Source organism: Rhinolophus hipposideros, assembly GCF_964194185.1.
Source record: "Rhinolophus hipposideros genome assembly, chromosome: 4".
Taxonomy (NCBI): Eukaryota; Metazoa; Chordata; class Mammalia; order Chiroptera; family Rhinolophidae; genus Rhinolophus; species Rhinolophus hipposideros.
The window spans coordinates 45493250-45501454 of record NC_138050.1 but is presented as its reverse complement, the minus strand read 5'-3'; positions in this window follow the sequence as shown (position 1 = coordinate 45501454).

The window sequence follows — 8205 nt, the reverse complement described above, 5'->3', positions numbered from 1 at the left end:
GGGCACTGCTTCCAGAATTACATAGCTCTGGACTAAGATCTATGTGTTCATCGTTTAGAGTGTGTTTGTCAGGACCTGTCAGGGAGAAAGGTTGGGTAGATGTATGGAGTCAGACAAATTTGAAAATGGGACCAGCAGACAGATTTAAAAATGGAAAGTCACCAGACGGAATGAAGGTAGCCCCTAAACACCTTGTACCGTCTGTTTGTTTTCTGCTTCCCTTTGCAAAGTTGGAGAGCACAAGAAGACACACCAGTGTTAAGAACTCGAAGTTACAAGTGCCTGGTGCAGGGAGATTTTCCGAGCCCCTACTGCGTGCCAAGCGCTGTCTTATGTGCAGAGTGGTGAAGAAAAGATACACCATTCAAGCTCTCAGAGCTCAAGTCTAGAGACAGGGCCACAGGCAAGGGAGAGGAGAGGTTTTCTCCATGGCAAGTATGCTGGGTGTCCCCGCTTTTCCCTGTGAAGTGAACCACAGTGCTCTTTCTGCAGGTCACCTTGAACCTTTGGTAGAATGCATTGAGATTTAACACTGATAAGATTACTGATGAGACTTTTGTTGGCTGGCCAAAGGGGACAGAGGGGATTTGAAGATGATTTGAGGCATTGAGCTTGGAAAGTGAGAGCGGTAGCAAGAGCACGAGAGAGAACAAACAAAATAGGATGAAAAAGGGAATAAAGTCTAGTGTTGGACGTGTGGATTGCAATGAGGGAAGGCAGCCACATGCAAATGTCCTGCTGGCTTTAGAAAAGTGTCCTGGAGCCTGGGAATAAGGGCAGAGGTAGCCATGCAGGGCCTCAGGCTAGACAAGACAGGTGGTGCCTGAAGCCATGAGAAAAGACATTATCTCTACAGATGGAAGGAGAGTTGCAACACTGAGTCTCCCAGGTGGGCAAACACAACTCGAGCTGGGCTCCACTCAGCTCCTTGTTCGGTGGTCACTTGAGAGTTGGTGAGGCTGACCTGTTGCCCTGTGGGTCCTGGAGCACAGAGAGTTGTGGAGAATAAAGAAGGACCAAGGTGGGGCTCCTACCTTTGCCCATTCCCCAAGTCCATGATGGGACTTATGGCTTTGCTGGCTGTGTGTGGTCCTGACGTGGACAGACTGTCCCTGACTCCTTACAGCTTTGCCAGGTCAAGACCTTCTGTTGCCCTCTGAATTTAGAGGGAAAAGACTTGTGGTCTCCTATCTTCATCGGCAATTTCAGATTATCTGACCTAATATATGTCATTCACAAACTGTGTGATGTTGGACAATTCACTTCATCTCATTGTGACTCATCTGAAAAATAGGGGTATAGCACTTGCTCTGCTGACCTCGTCAAATTGTTGTGAAATAATAGCTAGGGACATAATGGATAGCAGGTATTTTGTCAACTTTATGGTGATACGCACGGGTTAGTTCTTGTGATGATGGCTCTTTTCTGTTATCTGGACTACTTGGAAGACCGCCCCCTTCTCTGAGGAAGCTCCCAGGACAAATGCTCCTGACCCAGGATGCCTGGAAGGACCAGATTCCTGGGTTACAGGACTGGGTGGATCCTTCTCCCAAGGACCCGGGGCTGAAGGAGAATACTCTGCTTTGTGTGTGTGGGGTGGTCTTCTGAGAGCCATGCCACACCCCGCTCCACCTGAGGGGGGTGCCCAGTCCCAGTTCTGTGTGGAAGCACCTTGCCTGGCCCCAGGGCCAGCCCCATGTAGCCCAGTCTCAGAGATGTTAAACCTGAAAGGCAGCTTGCTGCTGTTGGCTCTGGTTCTGACAGATATCTCAGCCAGAGCCTGGGGATAAGGGAGATAGGCAGGTTGGACTCCTTTCTTCCTTGAGTTGATAATTGCTGGGCAATAGCAGCTCCGTGTAATTGCTAAATAAAACCTCTTGCCCCAGCGTGATAGATTTATGGCTGAGACACCTTATCTGAATTGAGAATATTTCAAGTGAGTGTACATGGGTGGGTGTGGGATAGGAAGGGAGAAAAGCCAGTTGCACAAAAATTTCCAGAAGTGCTCAGTAAATTTCTACCCTTCCTCCCTTTCCTGAAGTATTAAGCAGAAGCCCTTTCTAGATCTGCCAGAACTTATATATCTATGGATCTTTTCCAGAACTTGGGCAGCGTAGACACAACATGAAATATTGGCCTGTGATGATGATGATGATGATGATGATGATGATGATGATGAAGAAGACTGTGGCCTGGAAGAGAATTATATTTTTGACAACTTTAATTTAATTCAATTCAGCAACTATTTAACAAGTGCCCATTCTTGCCCAGGGTTATGAAAGCTATTATTATTTTTTTTTCGGGGGTGGGAGGGAGGTGGAAGGGAGAGGAAGGAAAGGCAGTGAGAATATAAAGAAAGATGACACAGGCTCTTTTCTGTAGAAACTTGTTCTATTTTGAAGAGCCAGGACTTGCACAAACTGGCTTGATGGGAGTGGGATAGGGGCAGGAGGCATTGGGGTGCCTCTAATCCCTGCCCAGCTTCCCCCTGCCCCAGCTATGTGAGCTGAGGGACAGCACTTTTTCAGGGCCTGATAATAAAGGTCAGAGCCTTCAGCCCTGGAGGTGCTGAAGCAGAGGGAAGTGTGTGCTGGGTCCTGGGCTCGGGAACACATTTACTTTCCTGTTATACTTGCGACTACCCTGCTGCCTTCAGAAGACCCTGGCCCAGGTTCTCTGGAAGTTAATGGGTATCTCAACCACGTCAGAATAGGTGACTACTTTTCCATTTAGGTTTGCCTTTTCTGCTATCAACTATTGGTGCTTTCCTTAAGGGCCCTTCTTTTTCTCCGTTTATTTAACTTGGGTGTAGGACGTAGAGACTAATGACAGCCATGGTAATGGGAGGGAGCGGATAGAGGAAGGAAGCTGAATGTATTTGAACACCTACTGTGTGCCAGTTCCAGATAAAATTTTATCTTGGGAGGAAGAATCATTGTCTTAGAATCTAAAAACATTTGAACTGGAAGGAAAGTGAGAAACCACGTGGTCTCTTCTCCTTCTCTTACTGATAAGGAAGCAACTTGCCCAAAGTCCCCTAGCTTTCTAATTTTTTTCTTTCTAGGAAAGCAATTGTCCTATAATAATCCTTTATAGGCAAAAATGTCTTATGGATACCTGCCTCATTCACCCAGTGGGATGACTGTCTCTTTGGACTCATGGACCGGGGCCAACCTCCTTACTTCACACCAGCCTATGGGGGACCAGCCCTCTTCAGCACCCATATACCCAGCTCCCTTGTGTTACACCACCTGCCCCAAATCCCAAGACTGGTCACTGCTAATTTTCTCGCCTGTTGTGTCTTGGCATGTCATATCCCCCTCAGGAATCAAGGGGTTATGAGCATAAGTGGTTATCAGTCTCTGATATAGTGCAAATAGGAGAAGTTTGGGTGCGCCCGTTCTTACGTTGATGTCCTAACCCTTAGTACTTCAGAATGTGACTGTATTTGGAGACAGAGTCTTTAAAGAGGTCATTAGAGTGGGCCCTGATCCAATATGACCGATGTCCTAATAAGAAGAGGAAATGTGGACACAGACAGGTACAGTGGGAAGACCACGTGAAAACACAGGGTAAAAACGGCCATCTACAAGCCAAGGAGAGAGACTTCAGAAGAAACCAACCATTGCCATACTTTGATCTTGGACTTCTAGCCTCCAGAAGTGTGAGACAATACATTACTGTTTTATATGCCACCCAGTCTGTGGTATGTTGTTAATAGCAGCCCTAGCTAGCTAATACAGGCATATCTCGTTTTACTGCACCTCGCTTTATTGTGCTTCACAGATGCTGTGGTTTTTACAAATTGAGGGGAAGAACCCCCTCCAGCTAAAAGATTACAACTCACTTTAATTGCTATACTTGCTTTATTGTGGTGGTCTGGAACCGAACTCACAACATCCCTGAGATATGCCTGTACACCTGGGCTCTTGCAGTCACCTGGCGAGGAGTGGTTCCAGTCAGGAAGTTCTGAGACCAGGCAGGGGGTGGGAAGCTCCCAGGCAGGCTCTGCGGGGGGGAGTTTTGGGGTGACAGGAAGGCTAGTGTGGCTTCTCCAATCCCTGGCATAGTAGCCTGGGCAATTGAATGTGTCAATGGGACTTGGTGTGAGTGAGGCAAACTTAGTGCCAGGAAACCTGGGCTCTGTTGAAGCTCGGACCTTCTCCTGTGGGGTTTTGTTCAAATTCCTTCACTTCTCTGGGTCTCAGTTTCTCCTCTGTGGCATGGAGAGACTAATGCCTGACCAACTGACCTGAAAGGCTGTGGTGTAGATTAAATGAGAAAATGCATCAGTATTTTGCCACATTAGTGATGGCGATGAAAATGATGGTGCTTTCTCTCCCCACCGGCGATGTTGGTGCCCAACCCTGGTTTTATTCTGCCATTGAGGAGGAACCAAGGCTTTCCTGGAAGTAGGGCTGCTGCCGCTGTGTGCGGGTCTCATGCAGAGAGTCTGCATTGAGGTGAGACTTCTCCTGGGTCTCCTGAGACTTCAACCCTCGGTCCATTTCCCCTCAGTAAGGAGAACGCTCCACACCATCAGTCCTTGGGCCGACAGTAAAGCATTTGGGTATCTGTGTCCATTTTCCTCCAGGTCTTAATTTTTCTAAATTACCAATGCAATAATGCATTTTGTAGAAAAATTAGAAAATACAGAAAAATTAAAAAAATGTATTATTCTACCACTGTCAACACCAAAGGTATATATCCTTTCAGCCTGTGTGTAGGTGTACGAATTTTCACAACAATGAAATCCTCTTGTACATAATGGTTTTTTTTTATTAGTTTCAGGTGCACAAGACAGAGTAATACTTAGACGTTTATCATTTATATCCCTCACACTGTGTGAACCCCCCTCCCCCATCCACTATCCCTCTGACATAGCACAGAGCCATTACATTTCCACTGTCTCTATTCCTAATGCTGTACTCCGCTTCTTGTAAGTATATACATATACATATATATGTATATACATATACACATATACATATATAGACGTAAAATTATAGTTGGCATTCATTATTGTTCAGCTTCAGCTTCAGCTGTACAGTGCAGTGATCAGGCATCTACATCATCCCTGAGGTGGTCTCCCAAATGGGACACGTGTCCATCGGATACCCTACAAAATCTTTACAACATTATTGATTACATTCCCCAAATTAATTTTCAAAAGCCTGTGGCCATCTTGTGGTTACTGACTGTTTTCTAATCCCCTCACCTTCCCCTTATCCCCACCCCCCTGCCCATTTAGCAACCCTCGGTTTTTCCTCTGTCTCCAAAATGTACATAATGTTTTATAACCTATTTTTAAAAATCAACAATGCAAAGAAAAATCAACCACGTATCACAAACATCTTTCCACATTGACCCAAATTCATTTTCATCATCATGTGTTAGTTAGGACTCTGTTCCGATGGGCTGTTTTAGAGACCTCTAAACAGGTGAGAGAGGGAAGGGTTCGATAGGCAATTACGTCTCCTCTCTGCACAGGTGTTTGTTCTCAGGTATGTAATGTCCTGGGTCTCACTGGAGGGAGGTGAGGTTTGGAGAGAACACTGACCTTGGGGTCAGATAGGCCAAGAGTCTACCTGCAGCTCTGCCATTTATAAGCTGTAGACAGGGAAGGAGATGGCCGTGGGCGAACCACGTAACACGTCTGGGTCTCCATTAGGGATTAGTGGCATAGTGTAAGTAAAAGAGCTCTGTAAACTATTAATCAAAACTCATGGATGAACAAAGTCTATTTTGCTGCTTTTGCCAGAGAAAAGCCAACGTCTTGAGGGACATAAAACACCATAAAAGAATGAGTCTGGACTGTGGGAAAGAAGAGAGTTTGCAAAAGAAAAATCATATTTTAGTTTTGAGAAATGAGTTGGACTCTGAGAACAGACTTCTTGGTAAATGATGAGGTGGGCAAGCTTGATTTGGAAGGAGAGAAGAAAAAGATAAATTTTTTGGAAGCCAGAAACCAGGGTTCCTAATAAACAGTAGCAGTGATGACAACGAAAATGATGATGATGATGATGATGATGACACAGAACATTTATTACGTGTTAGATATGGTGCCAAGTACTTTCCAAATATTAATGCTGCTAATTCCCCGAACATCCCTATCAGCTAAATATGATTATTATTCCCACTTTATAGATGAGGACACCGAGGAACAGAAGATGAAGTAACTTGTCTCAGGTCACACAGCTGGTAAGTGGGGGAGCCAGGATCTGAGCCCAAAGCATATATTTCCCTACCAAACACACCTGGGACCAAGTAGGTAGGTTTGGAGAGCAAGAATATTCTAGAAAGATGGAATTGAAGACACGAATTTATATCTATTTGTCATTGTCTATTTGGAGACAACTGGCAGTGAGTGAGTAGTCTCACTTATACTCAAGGAGACCAGCTGGAAGGCAGTTTGGTCTGTGACAATTTGGGAAGTTGAGGGGTAAGGAAGCAGGGCAGAAGGCATTTCATTATTCCTCCAGAGTCCCAGGGAGGTGACCAGGGGGAGGGAGCTGCCTGCTAGGCTTCTTGACCATAGGTCTCTACCACGAGGAAGTGAGATTGGTACAAACTGCCCCTATGGCTTAAGAGGGATTCTGGTATTGAAAGTTGTGGCCTGGCTGTGTATCTACCTTTGATTGACATCTCTTTGTTCACCCAGGAGTCAGTTTTCCTCTTCTTCTCTTTCCTCATCATCCCTCCTTCTCTCCTGCCCATAATCTTTCCCCTTCAAGCACAGCTTGGTGTGGCAGCCATAGGAGGCATGGGTAGAAGGGATGGAGGGAGTCATTTCCCTGTGGGAGTGGTGCAGAACCCCCAGGAGTTTCCCTGAGGCCCTGGAGAAATTTGGAGGATGTTCTGTGTTCCATCCATTTCAGTGTCAACGTAGGAAGGAGGAGAATGGAACAGCCATGGTCAGAGGAACTGCTGCTACCAGAACCCATTTGGACAGGTTGACGAGCAAAGGACTCAGTCCTGCTGATGGAGGTCAGGCAGGGCTTCTCAAAATGCATGTACCGATTAGAATCACTTGGGTGTGCTTGCCCGAAACAGCACCTGAAACCCTCCCTGCACCCTCTGAGAACCCTTAGGAGAGAGGCTGGTCTCCTGTAATTGGGTGAGAGGCTGTGCTGCAGGAAAAGCAGCAGCAGGACAGAAGGTGCTGGAAGCTGGGGGAGGCCTTAGCAACGTGAAACAAGTGGAGTGGTTGTGAGGAGTGGATTTGCTGATTGAATCAGCACGGTGCTATGTGCTGTGCTGGGTGCCAGGGACCGAGGTCACCACCACATACTGCAGGGCCTGCGTTCGGCAGGCACAAAGAGCTATGCAGGGGATGTCAGGTAATCGTGCCAAGTGGCGTGCTATAGGTCCAGAGAGGGTGTTTGGGCATGCGGAAGAACGTGGCTGGGCTGTGCATGGAAGAATCCTCAGATGGGGCAGCCTGTACAGAGAGAGCTCTGCCCCTTCCCACAGTGGATCCCTTGTCAGGGAACTGTCCCTTTTCTGTATATTTTAAAGCTTAAAAAAAAGCAAGAAACAAAACTTAGTTTTTAAACCAACAGTGAATCAAATCTTTCCGTGTTGATCCAAATTCATCTACATCTTTATCACCTTTCTCAGGTAAGACTCTATTCCAATGGGCAGTTCTAGAGACCCCCTAAACAGATAAGGAGGAGAAGTGCTCTCTGGGAAGTGACTTCTCTCTGTGCAAGTACGTGCATGCGTGCACACACATTCACACAGACATACTTCTAAAATTATGTACTTTATGGCACCATATGTGTTGTTAAAAAATTAGTTTGGAAATTTTCAAACATACACAAAATTAGAGGGACGAACATAGTGAATCCCCATGTACTTATCTCCTAGCATCTACGATTATCAACATTTTGCCAATTTTGTTCCATCCACCTCCCCAGTGTATTATAAAAACCAGTCATGATCCTCTGCATTTCATCAATGCTTCAGAATGCATCATCTCACTCCATCCTTGCAGCAACCTGTTGAGGTAAGCAGAGTGGTCATTATGATTTTCATTTTACAAAGAGAAAACCAAGGCTCAGAGAGGTGAAGGAACTTTTCCAAGGCTACAAAGCTAGTGAGTGGTAGAGCCAGACAACCCAGGTCTTCTGATGCCTTCTCAGGTTTTTTCTCAGAGAACCATTCCAATTACATTTTAGGGTAGAGTCAGGGTTGGGGAGGGGT